Source organism: Carcharhinus amblyrhynchos, chromosome 27 (assembly GCF_965287045.1).
Source record: "Carcharhinus amblyrhynchos chromosome 27, sCarAmb.v2.hapA, whole genome shotgun sequence".
Taxonomy (NCBI): domain Eukaryota; kingdom Metazoa; phylum Chordata; class Chondrichthyes; order Carcharhiniformes; family Carcharhinidae; genus Carcharhinus; species Carcharhinus amblyrhynchos.
This window is the reverse complement of record NC_137350.1, coordinates 30,629,760-30,656,834: the sequence shown is the minus strand read 5'-3', so window position 1 is coordinate 30,656,834 and position 27,075 is coordinate 30,629,760. Positions and strand designations below refer to the sequence as shown.

The 27,075-nt window shown below is 40.2% G+C and overlaps 1 protein-coding gene across 2 annotated transcripts in view; it reads right to left on the bottom strand.

Annotated features, from left to right (window-relative positions):
* Positions 1–27,075, bottom strand: part of raraa (retinoic acid receptor, alpha a) — a 575,761-nt gene that overhangs the window by 413,620 nt on the left and 135,066 nt on the right. For both annotated transcript variants that reach the window (XM_080213768.1, XM_080213765.1), the window contains exon 3: positions 3,571–3,628. The gene's annotated coding sequence lies outside the window, so the exon portion shown is untranslated. The remainder of the gene's footprint in view (positions 1–3,570; positions 3,629–27,075) is intronic.

The window sequence follows — 27,075 nt, the reverse complement described above, 5'->3', positions numbered from 1 at the left end:
TGTCTAACAATACCAAAACAGTTCACAAACAATTAGTGTCAGGTTGACTTAGTTGAAAGACTCTTGCCTCTAAGTCAGATGGTACCAATTCAAGTCGTATTAAAAATCTAAAGTACATAATCTATGCTGATACAAAGCAGTATAGAGAACTTTGCATTTGTTAGAGATGCTTTTCAGACAAGGCATTGAGCTGAGGCTTTATCTCCCTTGTTTCAAACTTGAAACAAGGAAATAAATTCATAAGATGTTACATTCGATAAGAACATAAGAAGTAAGTGCAGGAATAGGCCATCTAGCCCTTTGAGCCTACCCTGCCATTCAATAAGATCATGGCTGATCTGAAGTGGCTCAGTTCCACTTTCCTGCTTTTTCCCCATAACCCTTAATTCCCCTGCCTACCAAAAACCTATCTACCCGCGTCTTAAATATATTTAGCGAGGTAGCCTCCACCACTTCAACAGGCAGAGAATTCCAGAGATTCACCACCCTTTGAGTGAAGAAGTTCCTCCTCAACTCCGTTCTAAACTGCCCCCCCCCCCCCCTTATCTTAAGGCTGTGCCCCCTAGTCCTGTTGTCCTTTCTGAGCGGGAAGAAGCTCTCCACCTCTACCCTATCCATCCCCTTCATTATCTTATACGTCTCTGTAAGATTCCCCCCTCATCCTTCTAAACTCCAACAAGTACAGACCCAGTCTATTTAGTCTCTCTTCATAGTCCAACTCCCTCATCTCCGGTATCAGCCTAGTGAACCTCCTCTGCACTCCCTCCAAGGCCAAAATATCCTTGCATATGTGCAGCGACCAAAACTGCACACACTTCTCCAGCTGCGGCCTCACCAGTGCCCTGTACAGTTGCAGCAAGACCTCCCTGCTTTTATATTATATTCCCCTCGCTATAAAGGCCAGCATCCCATTCGCCTTCTTGATCACCTGCTGCATCTGCAGACTGGGTTTCTGCGACTCATGCACAAGGGCCCCCAGGTCCCTCTGCACCATAGCATGCTGCAGCTTTTCGCCCTTTAAATAGTAATCCCTCCTACTATTATTCCTGCCAAAGTGGATAACCTCACACTTGCCAACATTGTATTCCAACTGCCAGGTCCTCGCCCACTCGCTCAGCCTATCTAGATCCCTCTGCAGACTTTCCACACCCTCCGCACAATTTGCTTTTCCACTCATCTTTGTGTCATCAGCAAATTTCGACACCCTACACTCAGCCCCCTCCTCCAGACCTATATAAATGGTAAATAGCTGAGGCCCCAGCACCGATCCCTGCGGCACTCCACTAGTTACCGACTGCCAATCAGAATAGCACCCGTTGATACCAACTCTCTGCCTCCTATTAGACAACCAATCCTCTATCCACGCTAACACCTTACCCCCAACTCCATGCCTCCTAACCTTCTGAGGCAACCTTTTGAGCGACACCCTATCAAACGCCTTTTGAAAATCAAGAAACACCACATCCACCGGTCCCCCTCTGTCTACCGCTCTAGTCACATCCTCACAGAATTCTCAAAAAACCTTAGCAATAAATTGTGATGTTTGGCAGAAAACAGAGGTCTTTGAAATGTGAATGCTGAGACATATGCCAAAAATTCCATATATAGACTGTAAGACAAATGAAGAGGTGTCTGAAATTGCATGTGTTAAAAACACTCTAAAAAGCGACACCCAGGAAAGAAAATGTTCAGCCTGAAAAAGCAACACAGATCTCCTTGAGAGAATGAAGTGGGGGGCAGCAGAAAGAGAGGTTAACCTAGGTGTAACTAAATGATAGACGTCACAAAGCAGACGCAGACAAGCTGCAGTGGATGTGAGAGCATAGTGTAAGGCAGACGAGTCTGACATAACATGACAACAGATGGAAATAGCTACAAGCTGGACAGGCAGATAAGCCTTGTCAAGTGGATGCTAAATATCCCATGGCATTACCTGAAGATCAGGGCTGTTCTCCTGGTATCCTGATCAAAGTTTCTCCCTCAACATCAAATTGATTAACTTGTCATTACCTATTGCTATTTCTGACATCTTGATGTGTGCAAATTGCCATATTTGCCTACTGAACAAGCAGCTATATTTTGAAAGTATATAAATGGCTATAAGATGGCTTGGGAGTTCCAGCAGATGCGAAAGATGCTCTATAAAATGTAAGGTCTTTCTTTCAAGTCATTAGGAAATTAAGCAACAACGGATATGTATTGTTAGCAACAAGGACCCAACTGACGTGCATAGGTTTCCACAGCAGCAGCCATTTACGTGTGCGTGATCAATGTACTTGAATGGTTCTACTCTCTGGATTTTATTATGGGAAGGATCTATTTTTAAACAAAATCGTGCACTTTAATGAGCCTTATGAAATCTGGGTGCAGGCTTCAAACATTGAAATTACCTTCTGCCATAGAGGTATCCCATGGGTGTTAGGTGTCAAGTAGGCCTCGAAACTCTTGCTTCCATAGCAGTTGGCGCTCAACATCATATTACTGATCATCCAATTTGTTGGGTGTCACAAGAGAATTTTATCTAACTGATCAGCCATTCACCTATATGCAGGCACACACACCCTCACCCAGCGTAACTTATATCAAGATGGGCAGCACAGTGGTTAGCACTGCTGCCTCACAGTGCCAAGGATCTGGGTTTAATACCAGCTTTGGGTGACTGTCTGTGTCGAGTTTGCACATTCTCCCCATGTCTGCTTGGGGTTTCCTCCCACACTCGAAAGATGTGCAGGTTAGGTTGATTGGTCATGCTAAATTGCCCCTTAACATCCCAAGATGCATAGGTTAAAGGGGTAAATAAATGGGGTAAATAAATACCTGGGGTCACGGGGATAGGACCTAGGTAAGATGTTCTGTTGGAGAGTCGGTGCAAGATCAGTGGACCAAATGGCTTCTTCTGCACTGTATGAATTCTATGATGTATTTTTGAGGCAAAAATTTCCCTTCATCACTTTTTTTGCCCCAAATATACTGCTTCAAACAAAAGCTTCGAACAAAAGAAGATACTTTTTAAAAATACTGCTAATTGAGAAAATTAGATCTGTAACTGAGACTTCCATTATAGATCCATAGGAATTTGGAGACTAATCCCCTTTGTCAGGGTAGGAGAAATGACTGGAGAAACTAGACATTTGAACTTGGAAAGTGAGCATCTGAGAACTGAGCTTATAAAGGTATGATAGTTTGTTAAGAATTACCTGGAGAAATACCTGGAATAGGTATCACATGTTCAAGTTAGGGAAGGGAATGTTTAGGGCAGATGTTCAAAGAAAAACCTTGGAATCATTTCAGAAACAAGTGAATAGCGGGAGGACGTTAGGACTTCTCTAGATGGATGAATCAACTGTTCTTTCTCATCAATAATTAGTTTTTGATCTCAATTATTTTGGCAAACACACGTATTCTGCCATTCTCTAAGATTTCATAAGGTAAAAGATTTGTACTTTTTCCTCACTTACTAAAATAGGTCAATATCTCTATTAAAAGTGCAACGATAGGAATTTATGATATGCTTGTTAAATGTCATTATTTTCACACCTTTTAACTGCATAGATGACAGTTGATCATTACCTTTTTTGATTCCACTATCTTGATTCCGTGCAGCATTGCTTCCTCTATTAGGCAAGACCTAAAATAAAAAATATACTTTAGGAACAGCAAGTTAATTAATTGTGTAATAGGTAATAGCTTGTCAGATTTTACTTAATTTCTTGATTCATTATTTTTCTAACGTACACTCTTCTTTGAGAGCATTGACTTATCCATAGACTACCAGTCTATAGTTCGACCAGTGCTGACCATGAATACATCACTTGAGTGGCTGTTCGTTATGAGTGCATCTGGGCAGAAATGCTGGCAGACTTTTCATCAGTGAAGAACATAACAGTCAAGTCTGGTCCTGTTTTTAACTAATGCTGACAGAAGTTCATCTTACAGCCAGATTCCATAAATGATGACTAGGACAGGGCACCCAAGTTGATCTTTCCCCTCTCTAAGCCAGGATATTAAGGCTACCGACCTGGTTGAGATCAAACAACCAAGCACAGAAGCCTGAGGATTTGTAGACCATGTAATCTACTACTATTCCTGGATATCAGAAGCAGGGTGAGCTTGTGGTTTTCACAATATATTAATTGTGCTCATTTCACTATCTTCTACACTCCTGTTGCAAGACTTGAGCTTACTTGTGGAGCCGCATGCTCCATTTTCACAGCATTAAAATATGTGAAGCTTTAAATATTTCAATACACAGAGCTTGAGAAGATCCACCAATATTAGTTATCCTGCAAGACAAAAGCTGGGACAGCTCCACAATATGACAAATCAGTCCCCGATGTGCAGTATAAGACCTGAGGCTTCCTTCTGTACTAACCAGAAGGAAACAAAAACAACAATGAGCTTTTGTCAAGCATCTGGCTGTAGGCCGTTACAGGCCTGCTTCCGTTCAGGATGGTGCGCCCCACAATGCACTGCACAATGACAAAATTGGCATCAACTTGTCATACAAAGCATTATGTTTTGAAATGTTTCCCCCCTGAAGCCAGTATAACTGGCTTCAATTAAAGAAAACCCACTTTTGGTGTAACCAAGAGTAAAGTGAAATTGTTCTGGATGTTGGCAATACTAACTTGAAAAGAAAACCACAAAAGCATCAGCATGGATCAGAACCAGCATTTTGAAAGATATGCTGCTTTCAAACTAGCAGAGATTGCAACTTAATTTTACACATTACCGCAATTATCAATAAGTGCAAATGCTCATTACATGTAAAACAAATTATACTTGAGGAATTGAATTGAAAAAAACTTACAAAAAATAACATACAGAGATTATGTTTCTTAGAAGTAGCCAAATCAAAGTTAATCAAATGAGGAGACACTGCTACTTGTCTTCCACCATTTCTATGGAAATTGCATGAAAATGGATTAAGAGTAGGTAAATATTCCATTTAAAGTGTATTTGTATGGAAGAGGTAATGGAAAGAGCTGGCACTGGACTGGGGTGGACACAGTAAGAAGTCTCACGACACCAGGTTAAAGTCCAGAGCGCTGCTCCTTCATCAGGTGAGTGGAGAGGTAGGTTTCACAAACACAGCTTTGAAATTCAGGTTTCTAATTATTTAGACCACTAATGGTAACTTAGGCTAGTAAGTGGGCCACATGCATGACCCTCCTTCAACTCAGTGCGCTGCAAGTTTGAGCAGTGGGCTTGTTCACTAATCGCGGCCTCAGAAATGAAATAACGTACATTTAATACATGCTGAATATTTTATAACAAGTTATAGGACATGTTTAATTATTTATATATTAAAAAACTATCAACTCCAAATGGTAAAAACAAATAACTATTTACCCTCTGGGGCGCACAACTCTCGCAGTCAATGTTGCGTGCAATCACCATTCACCTCACTTCATTTGCCCTTGCTTTTTTACGTGTGTATTGTTTTAGTCATACTGGGAGGAAAAAAACAAAGCAGATGGAACTGGCAACTCTGCGCATAGGCAACAATCAACAAAATGTCCGATGGGTCGCATTCAGAACCCAGATGGACAGCATGTGACCCACCACTGATTTAGAGATTTTGTACATATCATGTATAATGAAGCGTCATAGTTCAGGTCAACATCTCAGCACTTTTAACGTAGTGAATGTTCTAAGTTGTTATCACACAGATCTGAGCCTGTCCAGACTACCAAATATTTTCTTGCTACAGATTGAACTATTTTATCATATTTACAATCTAAATTCCAGTTCTTGGATTGAACGCAATTGTATTAGTTCAAAACATTTGTATTGAAGAGGTGATGTGGAGATGCCAGCGTTGGACTGGGGTAGGCACAGTAAGAAGTCTCACAACAACAGGTTAAAGTCCAAAGGTTTATTTGGAATCATGAGCTTTCACAGCACTGCTCCTTCATCAGGTGAGTGGAGAGGTGTGTTTTGCAAACACGGCATTTATAGGCAAAGTCACAATTGCAAGACAACGGTTGGAATGAGAGTCTTTTCAGGTAATCAAGTCTTTACAGGTATAGACAGTGCAAGTGGAGAGAGAGGTAATCATAGGTTAAAGAGGTGTGAATTGTCATCTATAATGACACCTAGAAAAGAACAGTTCAATCAAGCAGACGCAGCATGGATTCATGAAGGAGAAGTTGTGTTTGACGAATGTACTGGATTTTTATGAAGATGTGACTAGTGCGGTAGACAGAGGGGAACTGGTGGACGTGGTGTTTTTGGATTTCCAGAAGGCGTTCGATAAGGTGCCGCACAAAAGGTTGCTGCAGAAGGTTAGGGTACACGGAGTTGGGGGTAAAGTGTTAGCGTGGATTGAGGATTGGCTATCTAACAGGAAGCAGAGAGTTGGAATAAATGGGTGCTTTTCTGCTTGGCAGTTGGTGACTAGTGGCGTGCTGCAGGGATCGGTGCTGGGGTCTCAACTGTTTACCATATACATGGATGATTTGGAGGAGGGGACTGCATGTAGGGTAACAAAATTTGCTGATGACACGAAGATGACTGGAAAAGCTAATTGCGTGGGGGACGCGGAAAGTCTGCAGAGAGATTTGGATAGGCTGAGTGAGTGCGCGAGGTCCTGGCAGATGGAATACAACGTTAGCAAATGTGAGGTTATCCACTTTGGAAGAAATAATAATAGGATGGATTATTATTTAAATGGTGAAAAGTTGCAGCACGCTACTGTGCAGAGGGACCTGGGGGTCCTTGTGCACGAATCGCAAAAGCTCAGTCTGCAGGTGCAGCAGGTGATCAAGAAGGCGAATGGAGTGTTGGCCCTTATCACGAGGGGGATGGAGTATAAAAGCAGGGAGGTCTTGCTGCAACTGTACAAGGCACTGGTGAGGCTGCAACTGGAGTACTGTGTGCAGTTTTGGTCCCCTTATTTGCGTAAGGATATATTGGCCTTGGAGGGAGTACAGAGAAAGTTCACCAGGCTGATACTGGAGATGAGGGGGTTAGCTTATGAAGAGAGATTGAATAGACTGGGCCTGTACTCGTTGGAGTTTAGAAGGCTGAGGGGGGGGGGGTAGTGTTATAGAGACTTAAAAGATAATGAAGGGGCTAGATAGAGTGGAGGTAGAGAGATTTTTTCCACTAAGGAAGGAAACCAGAACTAGAGGGAGGGGGCAGTTTAGAACAGAGTTGAGGAGGAACTTCTTCTCTCAGAGGGTGATGAATCTCTGGAATTCTCTGCCTATTGAAGTGGTGGAGGCTACCTCGTTGAATACGTTTAAGTCACGGGTAGATAGATTTCTGATCGATAAGGAAATTAAGGGTTATGGGGAGCAGGCAGGTAAGTGGAACTGATCCACTTCAGATCAACCATGATCTTATTGAATGGCAGGGCAGGCTCGAAGGGCTAGATGGCCTACCCTGCTCCTATTTCTTATGTTCGACAAGGTACCACATGGTACGTTTTTGCATAAGGTTAAATCTCACGGGATTCAGGGTGAGGTAGCTAAATGGATACAAAATTGGCTTGATGGCAGAAGCCAGAACGTGGTTGTAGTAAGTTGTTTTTCTAACTGAAGGCTTGTGACCAGCGGTGTGCCTCAGGGATCGCTGCTGGGTCCACTGTTATTTGTCATTTATATTAATGATTGGATGAGAATTTAGTAGGCATGGTTAATAAGTTTGCAGATGACACCAAGATTGGTGGCATAGTGGACCGTGAAGAAGGTTATCTAGAATTGCAACGGGATCTTGAACAATTGGGCCAGTGGGCCGACAAATGGCAGATGGAGTTTAATTTTGATAAACGCAAGGTGATGCATTTTGGTAGTTAATGGTAGTACGTTGGGGAAAGTTATAGAACAAAGGCCAAGTTTAATAGTTCCTTGCAAGTGGAGTCATAGGTGGACAGAGTGGTGAAGAAGGCATTTGGCACGCTTGGTTTCATTGGTCAGAACACTGAATACAGGAGTTCGGACATCTTGTTGAAGTTGTACAAGACATTGGTAAGGCCATACTTGGATACTATGTACAGTTGTGGTCTCCCTATTATAAAAAGAATATTATTAAACCAGAAAAAGTGCAGAAAAGATATGCTAGGATGCTACCAGGACTTGGCGGTTTGAGTTATAAGGAGAGGCTGGATAAACTGGGACTTTTTTCTTCTGGAGCGTAGTAGACAAAATACACCTTCATTTGTGGGGAAGAGCAAAACTGGAGACTATAAACATAAAGTTATCAAAAAATCGAGTAGAGAATTCAGAAGAAACACTCACCATCCCAGAGAGTGGGGCGAGTGTAGAATTCACAATTCTACACTGTAAGGGAGTGGATTAGGTGGACATTATAGATACATTTAAGGGGAGGCTAGATAAATGATGGAAGGAGATGGAAATAGAGAGTTAGGTTGATAAGAGTTAAATGAGAAAGGATAGGAAGTAGTTCAGCTGAAGCATAACACTGGCAGGTTCTGGTCAGGCAAAATTGCCTGTTTCCCTGCCGGATAATCGATGTAATATTAAATAGTTCATCAGGAACAAGCTACTGCTTTCTGGATCACTGTTGTTTTCAGAAATTTTGTTGGGGAATTTCATTTCAGGTTAACCTACGTCCAAATATGTGGTGGGGTTACTGCTGATTAAAATGATAACCCAATCACCTCCACTTGGAGGGCTGTTTAAAGAGGGCTGTATCTACAAGGAATATCTTGCCACAGTACATATTTACTCTGTAAACTAAATGGTGGTCTTAATTTTAGACATATTTGCTTGTTGGTAAATGTGGTTGGAGGCCCCCTAGTGGATTTGACCATGTTGGTAATAGTGTAAATTTCATCTTCAGCACATCTCAAAATTTAAAGCTTCTGAAGTTTGATTATTAGTACCACAAGTAGACTTACATTAATATTGCATTGAAGTTACTGTTCGGGTACACTGAGGGAGAATTTAGCATGGCCAATGTGCCTAACCAGCACATGTTTCGGACTGCTGGACAAAACCGGGGAAACACGTGCAGACACAGGGAGAACGTGCAAACTCCGCACAGACAGTGACCAAGTCAGGAACTAAACCCAGATCCCTGACACTGTGCGGCAGCAGTGTTAACCACTGTGTCACCGTGCCACCCCCCTGTCCCTTCATTCTCAAAATGTCATTGTGCTTTCCCACCAGTGCCACCCCAACAATCTTTCCTGTCTCCTATCCAACATTCCCTCCTTACCACCACGAACTGTTATTTAGCCACTGCCCACAGCTCTATTACGCTTTAGATTACTTCAATAGAAACAATGAATATTTGCTTTAAATACGTCAGAAGAGCAAATTAAACAGAGGGGAGCAATATGTTATAAAGCCGCATTCTGGTTAAAATTCTGAGTGAACTAATGATTCTGTACATTTACTTTAAAAAAAAGCCTATTTGCTTTATTGCATTTCTCAAAGATTTAGATTGTTTTATGACCGTCACTGCTGGCAGATTTGTATTAAAGAAACAATTCTTCCATGATATCAGAAGGATAATACTATATCAACAAGAAACATCTGGCTTTGTTTAGTGCTACCTAAATCTGAGACATCAAAAAATTCATTTACCAGAACAAGTAATTCATTTCTAGAGTACTATTTTCATTTTCAGAATCTTCACTAAGAAATTTCAGATCAAATAACCTACTTGGACAGTTCTCTTTCATTTGCACTGCAAACAAGATTATAATGCTAACTCAGTCATTAGTGGACTGTATCTACAAGAAACATCTTGCCACAATGCATCTGAACAGAGGTGAAAAATATGTTTTGAGCCTTCATTACTTATGTTATCGGTAATAAATGTTAAAAACTGCAGCATTTAAAATATTAAACACATATTTCAGGTTGGTTTTGCATACTTAATGTAAGGAAATTAAATATAGATATGTATAAAAGGCACAAGTGGAAAACATGCCACTCAGTCCGTGTTTGCACTTACCCACCACGTCAATAAATAGACTTGATGTTGTTTATCTGACTGGTTGCAATATAAAATTTGTCCCTTTTCCTTCACTTATCTATCCATTTTAATCTGGAAAACTAACATACTTTCTGCCTCATCCATTAAACATGAAACAGAATTCCATGGCATTATAACTTTCTGCCAAGACATTCATTCTTGTTCTCAGTTCTGAATCTTCTATGTAGCATATTCCACCTCCAGGCCTTCATTCTGGACTGCTCAAGTACTTGAAACAATTTGCGGCCATTTACCCTGTCCCAATTTTCATAGTTCTTTCAAATGGCCCTCATTTCAGGACAGGCCAAAGAAAGCACTTCACAGACACACTAATTTCTTTTTGGAATCCCACAACGTGTTTTGGCCTCAACTACTTTCAGTGGTAGTGAATTCCACAGATTCACCACTCTCTGGGTAAAGAAATTTCTCCTCACCTCTGTCCTAAAAGGTTTAACCCTTATCCTCAAACTATGACCCCTAGTTCTCAACTCTCCCACCGATGGAAATGTTCTTTCTGAATCTACTCTGTCTAATTCTGTTAGAATTTTATACGTTTCTAAGAGGACCCTTCTCATTCTTCTAAACTCCGATTAATAAAATCCTAATTAACTTTGTCTGTTCTCATATAACAGATCTGCCATCCCAGGAATCAGCCCAGTAAACCTTCACTGCACTTCCTCTTTAGCAAGGGCATCTTTTCTCAGATAAAATCACCAAAACTACACACAATACCCCAGGTATGACCTCACCAATACCCTGTACAATTGCAGCAAAACATCCCTAATCCCAAACGCAAATCCTCTCACTATGAAGGCCAACATACCAATTGTTTTCTTTACTGCCTATGCTCGCACCAGACTTTGAGTCCCAATGCCTGAATAATGAGGCACAGGAGCAAAAGACAAGGAAACGAGAGGAAGAAAATTCTTCACTCTGTATTCCACTACCTCATGTGACATCCTGCCCCACGTGCCCAAAGATCTGTAGAGAATGAATCTGTTCAACTTTATGAAGACCAAATGCAGAAATGTGTGATGACATCCTCGAATCAAGGAGCAGCTGATGATGGAGTTAAATACTTCTCCCAGACTGACCACTAATCTGCAATGTTCTGACAATTTTTCAAACCTGTCTTAATGTTGAGTAAAGTAAAACAGTAAAGTTTATTTATTAGTCACAAGTAAAACATTAACACTGCAATGAAGCTACTGTGAATTTCCCCGAATTGCCACAGTCCTATGCCTGTTCGGGTCAATGCACCTAACCAGCATGTCTTACAGACTGTGGGAGGAAACTGGAGCACCTGAAGGAAATGCACACAGGCACGGGGACAACGTGCAAACTCCACACAGTCAGTGACCCAATATTTCCTCATCTGGAAATATCCTAATGAATCTGCATCTTCTATTCTGCAGACCCTTCATATTGCATGGCCCCCAACACTGCAAACAATACACTGACTGAAATGTTTGTAGGGTTTTATATAAACTCATCATCACCTCTTCACCTCACAATTAATATCAGAATTATATTGTTTAAAAATAATTTTTAATAAAGCCTTAGCAACCTTTACGAGTTGATTGTACTGACTTTTTTCTTTTCTGGTTAGGCGTCAAACCGGATCAAATTGGAGCCACAGCACCCACATTAATTCTACCCAATGTTACCATACATAATCAGAACTAGCAACACCTCTGCCTTTGTAAACCTACAAACATATTGCTTCTTGGCTTTTTGGCTAAGGCCAAATGTCAAATCAAGCCCAAGATGGGAGTGCAATGTCTTATCTTGTCAGCTTAGATTGTGTTTGTCTCTTGTGGGGACTAAGAATTGGATACAACTGGATTTTAAATTTGGTTTTTGGAGCAAGCAAGGAATGGATTTGAGTTTCCCTAGTCCATTCTTTGCAACTTTAAGGATGGAGCAAATAAAATTTTAATAACATACTGTTTGCTTGAGGAAGCTTGCACACTTTTTTTTTGATACTTCCATTCCCTTTTCTCCATTTATTCTCTCTCTGTCCAGATCAGTAAATAGATAATTAAACTGTCCAAGAATAATCATTTTGTTATTCCTACTCACTTCTATTCAGACTGTAAGTTTCCCTTCAACTTCCTTTCCAGAATATGCAATCTTTGAGCTTCAACCATTCCTCTATAACAATTATTCCCAGTCTGCCTCCTTCCAGATATTTCTATCTTCCTAAAAATATTAGATACTAATATAATTACTTTCCATTCTTTGAAGCCAGAACTTTGTTGATGCGTTTTCTGTTTTATTTTGATGATTTTCCTGTAGGGTAATTGGTTCCAGTTCTTCTAATTTACGTCCCTGCTCATTGCCATGAAAATATTTTAACCATTTTTACAACATTACTCTACTTCCCATAATATGTTCTCATCTAAGCTAAACAACTCTCTGTACTTTAGTCATTTCCCTGTTCATAACTGATCCAATTGGCTGCATGCCTCGACTACATATCTCTCTTGCTGAATTGTTAATTTCCTTCTCCATTTCCCTCTTCATGAGTAGCTAATCTTGGTTAGTTTTATTTTCCCAGTTCCCTCTTCCCTATTGGAACCTCATTTTCCTTATTTCACCAATATCCCACAAACTGAAACTTATTTCATTATTGCACTTTAAAAGTACTTCATTGACTTAAATGTTTGCAAAACCTTGAAGTAGTGAAAGGTTCCAATCTTCAGCCAGAAGTGCCAAGTGAATGGTCCATCGCGTCCTCCTCTGGAGGTCATAAGAACATAAGAACATAAGAAATAGGAGCAGGAGTAGGCCATCCAGCCCTTCGAGCCTGACCCGCCATTCAATAAGATCATGGCTGATCTGTCGCTGCTCAGTTCCACTTTCCCGCCCTCTCCCCATAACCCTTAATCCCCTCTCCTATCAAAAACCCATCAACCCGCGTCTTAAAAATATTTAGCGAGGCAGCCTCCACCACTTCAACGGGCAGAGAATTCCCACCATCATAGATGCCAGAATTCAACCAATCTGATTCACTCCATCTAATATCAAGGAACAGTGATGGCACCAAATACTGCAAAGGTAATAGTACTGAAGAAGTGCTCTAGGACTTGCTGCATCCTGATGTTCCAGTACATCTATAACACTGGCATCTACCTGGCAATGTTGGCAACTGCCCAAGTGTCCATGAAAAGCAGGACAAATCCAACCCAGTCAATACCACCCCATTAGTCTACTCATGATCATCAGCAAACTGATAGAAGCGATACCGACAGGACTATCAAACAGTATTTGCTTAGCAATAGCCTGCTCACTGACGCTCAGATTGAGTTCCACCAGACTCACTGAGTCTTGGCCCACAGCAAGGCAACATTTGACTGAGCATGGCATCAGAGGACCCTAGCAAAACTGGAGTCAATGGAATCAGGGTGAAAACTTTAACTGATTTAAGTCATACCAAGCATGAAGGGTTGTGGTTCTTGAAGATCAATCAGCTCAGTTCCAGGATATTACTATGGGAGTTCCTCAGTGTCCTAGGTGCAACCATTTTCACCTGCTTCATCAATAACCTTTCTTCAATAATAAAGTCAGAAGTGGAGATGTTTAAGGTCTTTAGCTTAGAAAGGCATTAAGTATCACTGCAGGCTTGATGGAAGGGCCTATTCCTGCGCTGTGCTGTTTTTTGTTCACAGATGACTGCACAATGCTCAGCACTATTTGTGACTCCTCAGATACTGAAGTAGTCTGTGTCCAGATGCAGCAAGGCTTGGGCAATACTGAGGCTTGGGCTGACAATTTGCAATTAACATTCATGCCACATAAGTGCCAGGCAATCACCATATTCAACAAGAGAGAATCTAACTATTGACTCTTGACATTCAATGGCATTAACAACACTGAATCCCCGCTATCAACATCCTGGGATTACCATTAACCAGAAACTGAACTGGACTAACTACATAAGTTATTTGGCTACCAAAGTAGATCAAAGACCAGAATCATAGAGTCATAAAGGTTTACAGCATGGAAACAGGCCCTTCTACCCAACTTGTCCATGCTGCCCTTTTTTTTTTTAAAACCCCTAAGCTAATCCCAATTGCCTGCATTTGGCTCATATCCCTCTATACCCATCATACCCATGTAACTATCTAAGTGCTTTTTAAAAGATAAAATTGTACCCCGCCTCTACTACTACCTCTGGCAGCTTGTACCAGACACTCGCCACCCTCTGTGTGAAAAAATTGCTCCTCTGGACACTTTTGTATCTCTCCCCTCTCACCTTAAACCTATGTCCTGTAGTTTTAGACTCCCCTACATTTGGAAAAAGATATTGACCATCTACCTTGTCTATGCCCCTCATTATTCTATAGACCTCAGCCTTCTATACTCCAGAGAAAAAAGACCCAGTCTATTCAGCCTCTCTTTATAACTCAATCCATCAAGTCCCGGTAGCATCCTGGTAGATCTTTTCTGCACTCTTTCTAGTTTAATAATATTCTTTCTATAATAGAGTGACTAGAATTACACACAGTATTCCAAGTGTGGCCTTACTAATGTCTTATACAACTTCAACAAGACATCCCAACTCCTGTATTCAATGTTCTGATTGATGAAACCAATCATGCCAAATGCCTTCTTCACCACCCTGTCCACCTGTGACTCCACTTTCAAGAAGCTATGAACATGTACCCCTAGATATCTTTGTTCTGTAACTCTCCCCAATGTCCTACCATTAACTGAGTAAGTCCTACCCTGGTTCAATCTACCAAAATGCATCACCTCACATTTGTCTAAATTGAACTCCATCTGCCATTCGTCAACCCACTGGCCCAATGGATTAGGATCTCGCTGCAATTGGAGATTACAATCCTGATGTCATAGTGGACAGTGAGGAAGGTTATCTCCAATTGCAGCGAGATCCTGATCCATTGGGCCAGTGGGTTGACGAATGGCAGATGGAGTTTAATTTAGACAAATGCGAGGTGATGCATTTTGGTAGATTGAACCAGGGCAGGACTTACTCAGTTAATAACCAATCTTGGTGTCATCTGCAAACTTACTATCCATGCCCCCTATATTCTCATCCAAATCATTAATATAAATGACAAATAACAGTGGGCCCAGCACTGATCCTTGAGGCACACCGCTGGTTACAGGCCTCTAGTTTGAAAAACAATTCTCTACAACCACCCTCTGGCTTCTGTTAAGTACAGTAAGAAGTCTAACAACACCAGTTTAAAATCCAATAGGTTTATCTGGTAGCAAACGCCACTAGCTTTCAGGATTCTGAGGCTAGTGGCGTTTGCTACCAAATAAACCTGTTGGACTTTAACCTGGTGTTGTAAGACTTCTTACTGTGTTTACTCCAGTCCAACGCTGGCATCTCCACACTCTCTCGAGAAGCCAATTTTGTATCCATTTAGATACCTCACCCTGGATCCCGTGAGATTTAACTTTATGCAACAACCTCCCATACTGTACCTTGTCAAAGGCCTTGCTAAAGTCCATGTAGACAACATCAATTACACTGCCCTCATCTACCTTCTTGGTTTCCCCTTCAAAAAACTCAATTAAATTTGTGAGACATGATTTTCCACTCACAAAGCCATGCTGACTGTCCCTAATCAGTCTTTGCATCTCTAAATGCCTGTAGGAATCTCCTCCTGACTCCTCAAATCCTGTCCACAATCTACAATGCACAAGTCATGAGTGTGCATGGAATATCCTCCACTTGCCTGGATGTGTGCAGCTCTAACAACACTCAAGAAGGTAGACATCATCCAGGACAAAGCAACCTACTTGCTTGGCATCCCACCCACAAACATTCACACACATACTGGCAGTTCTGTGTACCATCTACAAGATGCACTGCAGGAACTCACCAAGGCTACTCTGACAGCACCTTCCAAACTCATGACCGCTACCATCTAGAATGACAAGAGCAGCAGATACATGGAAACACCACCACCTAAAAGTTGTCCTCCAAGCCACACCCCATCCTGATTTGAAAATATATTGCTATCCCTTCACTGTTGCTGGGACAAAATCCGAGCACTCCTTCCCTAACGACACTGTGGGTGTACCTACATTACACAGATTGCAATGGTTGAAGAAGGCAGCTCATCCCACCTTCTTAAGGGCAGTTAGGGATGGGCAAAAATTCCTGGCATAGCCAGCAACGCCCATATCCCATGAATATATTTTAAAAATTACATGTCATTCTTCATGTACTTCATACCCTTAGACATTTATTGCTTTCCTAATCACCTTGTCCTCTACTCTGGAGAAGTAACCTTGAGTCTATCATTCGTGAAGTCTACTGTTGTTTGTTATCCAAATTCAACCTGTAGGTTTGATAACCTGTAGTTTTGGTAACTTTGAGTGTTGGGAGAAGAAAATTGGCCCAGAAGGGAATCAATCCTATCTGATGTATTTCCTCCTCTGCAGTCAGACAACCCCCTTGATCCAGTTGTAGCACTCCTACTGCTATTCCAGTTTCAGTCAGCTAATTAAGGATCAGCTGTCTGACTTGGGGCCTGTTTTTCTTTCTTAAGAGGCTTTATTCTTGACACTGCCCCATTAGACACTGCACAACAAATTTATTCTTTTTTAAGAAAAACAGAACATGTTCAGCTCTACAAGACTTAGTGTCATATTGCTCAATGCACTGACCAACTGGGAAAATTTCAAAATATATAATTGCAACATAAAAATGTAACTCTTGTGTTCTCAAACATATTAAAATACAAACTACATAGTGTAAAACAGGAACCAGTGTCACGTTGCCACTGCACCTACCAATCGGGAAAATTTCAAAATATATAATTTGCAACATAAAAAATGTAACTTGTTGTGTCCTCAAACATTAAAATATAAATATTGATTTCAGGTTGCCCAATGCATCAAACAATTGGGAAAATTTCAAAAAATGTAATTGCAACATAAAAATGTAACTCGTGTCCTCAAAAACATATTAAAATTTTAAAAAATTGACTGCATAGTATAGAAGGGGAATATTTGGCTCACAATGATCCAAGACTACAAAATTAATTCAAGGCTGCTAGGCTAGTCAAGCATTGTATTGCTTTGTATTGCAGTGTAGGCTAATCAGTGTTAATAACCTTATGGGCCTCTGCTGTGCACGGCTAGCCAGATAGAATAGAATGCCAGATCATTAGCACAAGTTGAAAACAGTCAAATGCTCTCTACACAGCTGAAGATCATAAGACCATAGCAAATGCAAACTATGTGTCTAGACAAACTTGAGCACAATTAAAACTGTAACACATTTGAAGGTCGGGAAAGTGCAATGATTAGACATTAGTCTTTTAGCCCCGAGACTTGGGTCAAATTTAGGTGTGAAGATCTTGCATGAAATGAATTTCGACAATCTCAATCAATCCTGATCCTTCTGGTGCATGTTTAAAGACACAACCTGGCCCTCATTTGAGCAACAACTGCCACTAAACTGGCAATCTTCTTCAGAAGGCAACATGTCATAAATGCCACACTGAGTGGAAGGATCGAGGTGAAGATTTGAGCATTTTGAGTGGGCAGGGGGATCTATACCTAATAGAGATAATTTATGTTGACAAAGGGGTGCAAATGGAAAAACAACCCATTCCCAACCAATAACTTCTCCCTCCCAAGATGAGCACAAATCTCAATGAAGAAAGTACAGAGAAAATAGCCAACACGTTTATACTTTTGACTAAACGGGATTGAAAATGGATTTTTTAAAAACCGCAGCTGGGATGACAATCCCATCAAAAAAAATTATTTTAATCATTTTTCCATTCAGTTTATTATAGTTAAACATAGTGTTTAATATTGCACTGGAACATACCAGAAGGTTTTACATGCTGTTGCACTTTGTTCCTGTACTACACAGTTCTCCCTCCCATGATAACCTAACCAGCAGACCTAATGTCACAGTATAATTGTCAGCTCGTCAATGAGTTAGTTTTTTAAAAAATTCTTTCTCCCTGTCTTACTGCGATACTTTCTAGCTTTACGCCTCCACAAATGTCAGAAGCCCTTGTATGACTAAAGTAAAATACTTTTATCCAAGTTTAGCTTGATAGTGGATGCTTTAGTTCAACTATGCTACATAAATGAGTTTAAACCCAATGTATTCCAAATTATAATACCAGCCTAACACAGTGCAATTTTTTGAACAGACAGCTCTAAGTGAGGAGCCAGGTCGCTCAGTACAATTCGAACACAAATAGCTTTATGATTTATTGAATTATGTGCATGACCTGAAGTGTGTTTTGAATTTAGCTGAGAGTTATTCTAATACACAAAGTCCCAGCAACTGTTTGAGTTATATTCAAATAGCTTACACTCTTCAAATATGGAAGTTGCTGTTAGAAATTTCTCTTCTGTACTCATAAACCAACAACTTTCTATACATTGACACTAATGGACAGAAAATCAGAGTGGGAGGGGGGTGAAAAGCACAGAAGCAAAATCCCTAACTCTTCATCTTTAGTTTCCATAAAGATCCGGATAAGCTAGTTAGCTCGAGGCAAAATACTGCAGAGGCTGGAATCTGAAACAGAAACATAAGATGCTGGAGAAACTCAGCAGGTCTGACAGCATCTCTGGAGAGAGAATAGAGCCAATGTTTTGAGTCTGGACGACTTTGGCTCTAGTCCCTCTTCATAGATGCCGTCAGAGGTGCTGAGTTTCTCCAGCATTTTCTGTTTTTGTTTAAGCTAGTTAGTTCCCTCAGTTAGTAAGAACTGAAGGGAAAAGGTATAATTGCGCATTTAAATGTTAAATATAAAGTATATAGTTCGGTGCTGAGACTATGAACCATTTGTAATCATCTTTACTATAAGTGTTAGCTTGGTCTCACATGTCCTGCAAATATACATATTATAGCGCAGTTATTTACTTGCTTTATCATCTATTTTCAATAAATGTACTGGGCATGAAGCCTAAAGCAATGCCAGATGTTTGTTACAGCCAAGGAAGATTCTACCAAGACAAAGGTTATATCCATCAGCCAAAGCAATTCGAAATGAAAGTTCTTAGGCATGCTACTAAATTTACCTAAATTGTTACTGTTTAAGGTATTTTTATGTGCACAAGAGCTAAAATAACACCTGCCAGAGCAGTCTAAATAAGGAAGCCAAAAGGAAAGAAAAGGTCCAAAAATGCAACATACTCTGGTAATTCTTCCAAGTGACCCTATTCACATGTTATATACAACCAAAGTGATCATAGTCCACTCCAATACGTACATGTTCAATTCCAGCTGGAGCCCTCGGATAGGGATCAGGAGCAGAAATCCAAACTAAGTTTTCCCTATCCAAAGGCACTGGGGTAATTTTAAGCACTTTATTACTTTTCTGGCTAGGACCAGCCAATTCACTCCAAAAAATCAAGTTGGGACCGCCTTTGCCCAAGCAGCTCAGTTGTTAAGACACTAAGGACCTCCTGTTTCCTCTACATCTGATTTACCTCATTTCCAGTACTTCATCTAGCTCCGGTGTACATCTGTCACGTCTGATCCTCTGAAAAGAGAAGGCTCCAGCACTGTATTTATTTGCTGACTCTGTAGCCAGAGCATCCTAATATAGTGTATGAAATTAACTTAAAAGGTAAATACTGTATTACTTTATCTCAGGCAGGAGTGCACTGGATGAGCATTCTTTTGGTAGCCCATTTTATCAAACAGCACAAATAGGCAACAGACATAACAGAAGAGAGGGCGCCAAACAAAATTCAAGTCTTATTTGAAATGTTCAGTATTTATGTTGAACTTTATATCTTCTCAAAACACAAAAAGCTTTCTGAAGTTCTAAATGAGCAATAGAATTCAATTGCTAACACTGACACTCTTTCTGGTTGTTTAACAGCATCAATATTTGAAGCCAACATTTTAGTTGCTATAAACCTCAAACAGATTGATGAACATTATAATAATTGCAGTAGTATTTTACATTCCTGTCCATTTCTTTTATATACTCACCACTTCAATTTCCTACCTCTTGGTCTAGCTAAAGCATTAGAAAATTACCAGTGTCGTTCCCCAATGTCTCAGTTGGTAAATGTTGCTGTGCCATATAGAGCAGAAAATCCCAAATGTATTTCAGTCTATAATAAGCTAGGTGATCTTCCACTATTGGCTGCTGTGCTTTCAGCTGTGTACGCCCCACAAACTGGAATTACCACATCAACACCCCTGTTCCTCCATCCATTTCTCTGCTTTTTAGACTAACTCGATAACTTAGCTCTTTTGGTCACCTCCTAATATCTCTAATTTTGACTGGGCATCTACTTATCTACAGACTGCATATCCTGAAATGATGTCTCAAGTTGTTATCATACAAAGAATGAAAATTAAAAGGAAGATCGGAAGAGAATTATAACAATCTCTAGTTCTGCTGTTAATGCAGCTGATTATTTTCTTAACAAATATTACTAGAACAACTTTATTTATATGCATTGTATATTACTAATGAAATGGTGAGAGAAACACAGCTGGTCAAACATGTACAATTCACACAGCAGTGAAAATAGATTAACAGCCGAAGACATGGCAATGCAATGCTGGAGCAGCCATCCAGCATGTCATAAGGTGATGACGAATTTGTGTCTGTAATCTGCTCATATACTGAACCTTTGGTCTCAACAGTGTAGCATTGTATAAGTGTTAGCTTTCCAGTGAGCTGAAGAAAACAAGCTGATTTCATCTGGCTGAGTTCCACTTGGAAGGGAGGGCAGTAGAAAAGGGAAGAGGGATAGGGCCCTTTGTTCGTAGAGAGGGAAATATGAAGCAGTACTACAAAATATAAGAGGAAACAGTAGATCAGTTAAATTGGATTATTTTCCAAACAGTATGCATGAAACCAATTTTCTCTACAGACCTAAAGGCTGCACACCAGGTATTTAAAAGTGATGAAGGCTCATATAATAAAATAGGTGACCTGCTGTCCTCCTCCTACCCCTTCTCTCCTCACCTCCTCATCCATCTCACCTCTTCTTCCCCCCCACCACCACCTCCTCTCCCCCAACTCCCTCCCCTAACCCTCCCTCCCTTCCTTCCTCCTTTCTCTAGTGCGACATGCTCACAAATGGGGGCAGAGGTCCCACTCCAAACCAATTAAGACTACTCTCATGTGTATTCTCACTTCAGGGCAACCTACAGACTTTTCAATTTAAAATCCATCCCCATATTGTTTGCTTTGCTTTCATATAAATTTTAAATTTCAATCTTTTATCATAAAGATCAACAAAACTAATGATTTTCAAGCCTTCCAAAATACACATCCTGCAGGTTATATCCCTGCAGTCCTTGACTGTTGAGAGCTTTATCGTTTGTTCACTAAGTTGCAAAATGTTCACTTGTGGCAATTTCTAATTCAGTGAAATAAACTGCAGCGGAGTTCAATTACTTCTCTTAGGAGTCATGTGCATGTGAGTTTTTGAATCAAATTTTTTGAAATAAAGAAAAATGCAGAAATGCAAAGTCCTGTCTACCTTCTCCAGGTGAACGGAAAGGATCCCCTGCCATTTTTAACAGGAGAGCCACCCCTGGTAACCTGGGAAAGATGTGTCCCTCAAACAATATCATAAAAAATAGATGATATGACTGTCTCATTGCTGTTTGTGGGAGCTTGCAGTGCAAGTTGGCTGCTTTGTTTATTATATTGCATCAGTGACTATACTTAAAAAAATAATTTCATAAACTGCAGGGACATTCTCAGATCATGAAAAATGATCGATAAATGTAAATCTTCCGTCCCTTAAAATGCTTTGTATACTTTTTTATACCAAATTACAAGCACAGTGGCTCAAAACCAGCCACGTCGGGACCAAGGTTGAGGGAGTTTGGACCTTACTGGATTTCTTGTTCAAGTCAGGACGGGTGAGATGAAGGGTCTGTTGGAGCATGGGAAGAGACCAACCTGCAAGCAGCAAAGCAGATAACCAGTCCACCGCCACACCTCATCAATGCAGTGCCAAGCTGAATTGTCCAGGTCATTTTGTTTTATTTTGCTCCATTAAAATTGATGCGTGGCACATTCTAAACGCGTCCTGTTTTTGCTCACCTCCAGCTTTTGGGACAGCTGGATTTGAGACATTGCACCTGTGTTTCCTTGTTGATACACTTGTATTATGGTAGTCTTCATTCCTCTGGACACCCTAAGAATACCATCTTACTAGGCAATTTCACTCCTAAGTCCCTTTGACAGTTAAATGACGTTAAATTGCTCCTCTGGGGGCACAACTGCCACTTGCCTCCGTCTAACCATACAGGCCAGCAATGGGGTTTTCACATCACTGCTCAATGTGAGCCTTCTCCTGACATTAGCAAAGGTTCAGTACCAGAAACCTAAAGCTGGAGTTTTTCCTTGAAACTAACTCTTTATGCACCGTTGTTCTTAAATTGTAGTTGTAATTTTAAACAATGCACAATCATAACTTGTAAATAGGGTAATTTCAGAGCACTGAACGCCAACCTATATTGGAGACACACTTCAAAGCTACCCTGCTATATAAATCGTGCATTATAAATCAGACAGCCTTAAGCAATGCTCATTATAGCTGATACCCATGACTGTGGCAATGAATTGCTAGCTATGCGATAATAGTTACTGTACCGGAAAGGCACATTACAATCTGATTTCAACAAAGCAAATCACAAAATCTTTGATGTCCTCATTTGTACGTTACAAGAACAACACCTTTTCTTATTTTCTTCATTAGAAATGTTTCTCCAACCTGCAAATATACATCAGAAATGCTTCAACAAAGCAGGTATCTGCACGTTTTCAAAACTGAAAAGTTGCAAAAGCCACTTTATCAAACAACACCTAGTAATTGCTTCCTACAGATGACAGTATTTTACCAAAGGGACAAAGATGAGCCTTTCAGCAGCTTTAAGTCTTTTCTAAATGACCAGCTCGGAGCACTGAGGAGAAAAATGTCAGTGTCTGCAGCCTCTGACCAAGGCTGTGTAAATCTTCCACACCGCATTGACCAGACAATGGGAGCAGCGCTGATTAATGGGCCATTATTCTTAATTTAAAAGCTGGGAATGTGATCTACCTATACAGTTACTGATAGGTCTCATAAAAAGAGGACCATCAGATCCCGATCTCTGGCAATGCCTAACTAAAGATAACAGGACAAAACAAAAAAAATACTGCACCCTATAACCAGTCCATCCCAGCAACCTGTTCCGCTAATTTTGAAACAACATTCTCCCCGCCAAAAAAAAAGCCATATATCAACTGGCCTCCTTGGACAATGTAAGCTGCAAGGCAAAGAGATGGTTTGAGAGCACAGATAATAGGATCAAACGAAGCACAGTTTACAGCCAGTATCAAATAAATCACTGCTGACAGGCTTTCTCATTAAGAGAATTAAGAAAAACAGTAATTTCACTGGACTTCATCCATCATCATGCCGTAATTCCAACTGAAAGATAAGGTGCATACTTTCAGCTAAACTTCTCTCAGGGCATTTTCATTAGCAATTGTGAACGATTCAGTCAAACAGCATACTTATGTGGAAGATGAGACAGAATGGAGGGAGAAACGAAAGAAGCGATGATGATGATGAGTTACTTGTAGCATTGCTGCTGGGTCTGGAATTTAGAGACTATGCCTAATATCTGAACCCATCCCATCACTGGAGAAAAGCTATATTAAATAATAAAGGGAAAAGTGTTGAGTAAATCCAGAATATTACTCCAAGTCAAATTATGAGACTAGGAGAAAGGGACACAGGTTCAAAGTAGTAAATAGAAAACTTAGCTTCTCTCAGTTAATTCTGCACATAAAGAGTCACCAACGAATGGAATAAACTTCTAGAAAGAATAGTACCAGTCAAAGTCCTGTAATTGTTTAAAAAAAACAATATGATGAAATATATTGTTGGGGAATTCAGGATATTCTTAGAAGGATGGTCTAAGATTGTCTAAAAAGGCCCTGCTCATCAATAGCTGCCTTATGATGGAGGAAGTAGTAGCACATTAAGATTGGCATTATGGCAGCAAAGAACCTTCACCATGGAAGAAATATGTGCACCGTTTACAGCCAAGGGTTAGAGTGGATGAGCATGAAGTTATTTCAAACACAATACATCTTCCGCATATAAATGGCTTCACAGTAGTTTCAGTGCAGTGTTAATGTAAGCTCACATGTAATACTAATAAAAAATTCTTAAATTACAAAATGGTTGAATAATTAGAATTTTGGAATTTGTAATTGGAAAAAAAAATGCTGGGGAATAGCAACTGGGTGGTGAAAGAGTAAACAAGTTGCTGACAGAACATCCTCCTGTAAAACTGACAGGAGGAGAGATGCTCGAGGGTGGTGGAATGCTGTGGGATCTCTACTGCCCAACTACCACTCACCATTACGCCATGTACTCGTTGACCTACAATGGTTCCAGGTTGGTCAACATCTTTATTTTTAAATTTTTATCCTTCCTATCAAGCCCTTCAACAGCCTTACCCCTTCCCATCTCTCTCTCTACCTTCTTTAAGATGCGCCTTAAAATGTCTTAATATCTCCTTGTGGCTGGGTGTCAAATCGTTGTTCAATAAGACTCCTGTGAAACACATTGAGTATTTTACTCCATTAAAGATGCTATATAAATGCATATTGTTGTTGAGTAGAAAACAATTTCACAATTGCAGAGGCTGAAGGATTCAATGGTGGGTGCAAGAGGTTCTACTGTTTGAAGAGGCGGGACCAAGAAAATAAATCACTGCAGTGAGTAAACTCTGGCTAAGGTGAAAGAATATTTTAGTCTGTGAAAAACTAAGTTACCAAAATCAAAACTGGAAGATACAAAAATTGAAGAAAGACATTTCTCTCATCCAGAAGGGAATTTATTCTGAACATGTCCATAGCATATCCATAAAAGGTTGTTTCATTCAGTTCAAGTTCATTCTGCTGAATATAATTTGCCCAATTGGAATTTCTATCAGTCAGCAATCTAGTTAAGTGTGCATTGGTTACAGTAACATGGAGACCAGAGAATGTCTGGCCTCAGAAGGAAGAGAAGAAAACAGAGAGCAGAATTAGATTTATCAGAAGGAAGAAAAATGAGGTAAACAGTTCTAGTTCACTCAGTTATAATTAGGATTAAATTTTCTTTTGAATTTTCATGGTGTTAATAGTACAGTATTCAGTTTCACAGCAGTATGGTAACTTAGCACTTAAGATGCTTACGTCATAGCACTTCAGTCACAGGTTTCAGTTCCTGTGGTGCAAGATATTTAAGACACTTTTACATTAACTGGAAAATCCCCATGAGATTGGTCATAACAAAATGGTAGAAATTATTATTTTATAACCACAGGAACATGATACAAGATCATTATTCTGCTGGTTAGATGGAGTGATACTCAAATAGCCTGTCTCTTTAAGGTAATAAAATCTAATGTGAAAAGTACACATTAGTTAAGTGTATTGGTTATTCTGGGAACATGCTTAAATGCAAATTCTTTTCTTTTTCATCAGAACTACTACAAAGTGGTTAAGACATGGGGCGGCATGGTGGCACAGTGGTTAGCACTGTTGCCTCACAGAGCCAGGGACCTAGGTTTGATTCCCGACTTGGGTCACTGACTGTGAATTTGCACGTTCTCCCTGTGTCTGCCTGGTTTTCCTCCAGTTGCTCCGGTTTCCTCCCACAATCTCCCAAAGATCTGCAGATTAGGTGAAATGCGTGCTAAATTCCCCCTCAGTGTATCCAAACAGGCACCAGAGTGTGGCAACTAGGGGATTTTCACAGTAACTTCATTGCCGTGTGAATATAAGCCTGCTTGTGACTAATAAATAAACTTTAAGACATCAGTTGGTAAAACCTGCAGAAATTTCTCCAACCAGAGAGCTTGCAACCCCTAACCCAGGGAGAGAGAAGTACTCACTCCTTTCCAAAAGACACAATGATTATAGATTAGCAGATACGTCCCAAGAACAGGAATGTCTCATTTAAAGGGGCAATTTAATCAACCATCATAGATTTAATTATCACCAGGCAAACCACAGTTATGACAACTATATAAACCGGAATCTAAAGACAATTCAAAGTATGAAAGTGCCCAGCACGTCAAAAAAACCCAAACTCTGCTGAGGCCTCAGGATGAGAAGAAATTCTGTCGTAAAAGGAAGAAAAAGTCACTGGGAGATAATAAGCCAGTGCTTCCCTCGATGAACCTAACCGGGGGGAAACTCCACTGTTAAAAATTCTCAGGGACAATAATTATATCATACTGACCAGTAAAGCAAATAGGGAATTCAGAAGAAAATTACTCCCCTTGACAGTAGTTAGAATGTGGAAATAATGGGTAACATAGATGCATTCATGGTGAAGCTTGGTAACTACATAACAAAGAAAGAAATAGAATTTTACGCTTTTAGGGTTCAAAGCAGAGGGGGATATGAAGGGGTTCATGTGGAACATCAACATCAGCATGGAGCAATTGGGTAAAATGTCCTGACTCTGTGTTATACATTCTATGTGATTGCTTGTGCTATTGGAACTTTGAAGACTTCAGCTATTTGTAAACCTCTAGCACCAGGGTGGGAGAAACAGCAGGATAAGCCTAAGTTTCTATTGCCTTGAAAAAAGCTAGCAAAGTATTAATTACTTACTGATAGAGCCCAAGTACAATATCAGTTATGACAGGTTACTATTTACCTTGATCAAGGTCAGTTTATCATTCTGGTGCTCCCATTGACATGTTAAGCACAACACACTAGAAACCAAGATGTTATACCTGAAACAGCAGATCTTCCTTGGCAGTACTCATCGTGAGTCAGACATTGTATTATTGTAAGAGGTTAGTGATGTGTAGAATTTTGAATAAGGTACATAAACCCTGTGATAGTGTCCAAAACAAAAAAAACTGTCCTCATCTATTTCAGCTGCTTCTGTGAATAAAAATTGTTTTCAAAATTTCAATTTAATCAAAACACAAGCACAGTATACAATTTTCTTCTCTCTCAGCCACCTTCCCGGAAATGAAAAATTAAACACATGTGGTTCATTCAAGTTTGGTTTTAAAATTATTTGAAAAAAAATCTCAACTTTTGTCATAGATTAACGACAACCACACTTCACAGGTGCTATCTTACTGGCCATTCGTGCCATGTTCCCACTGCAGCGAAA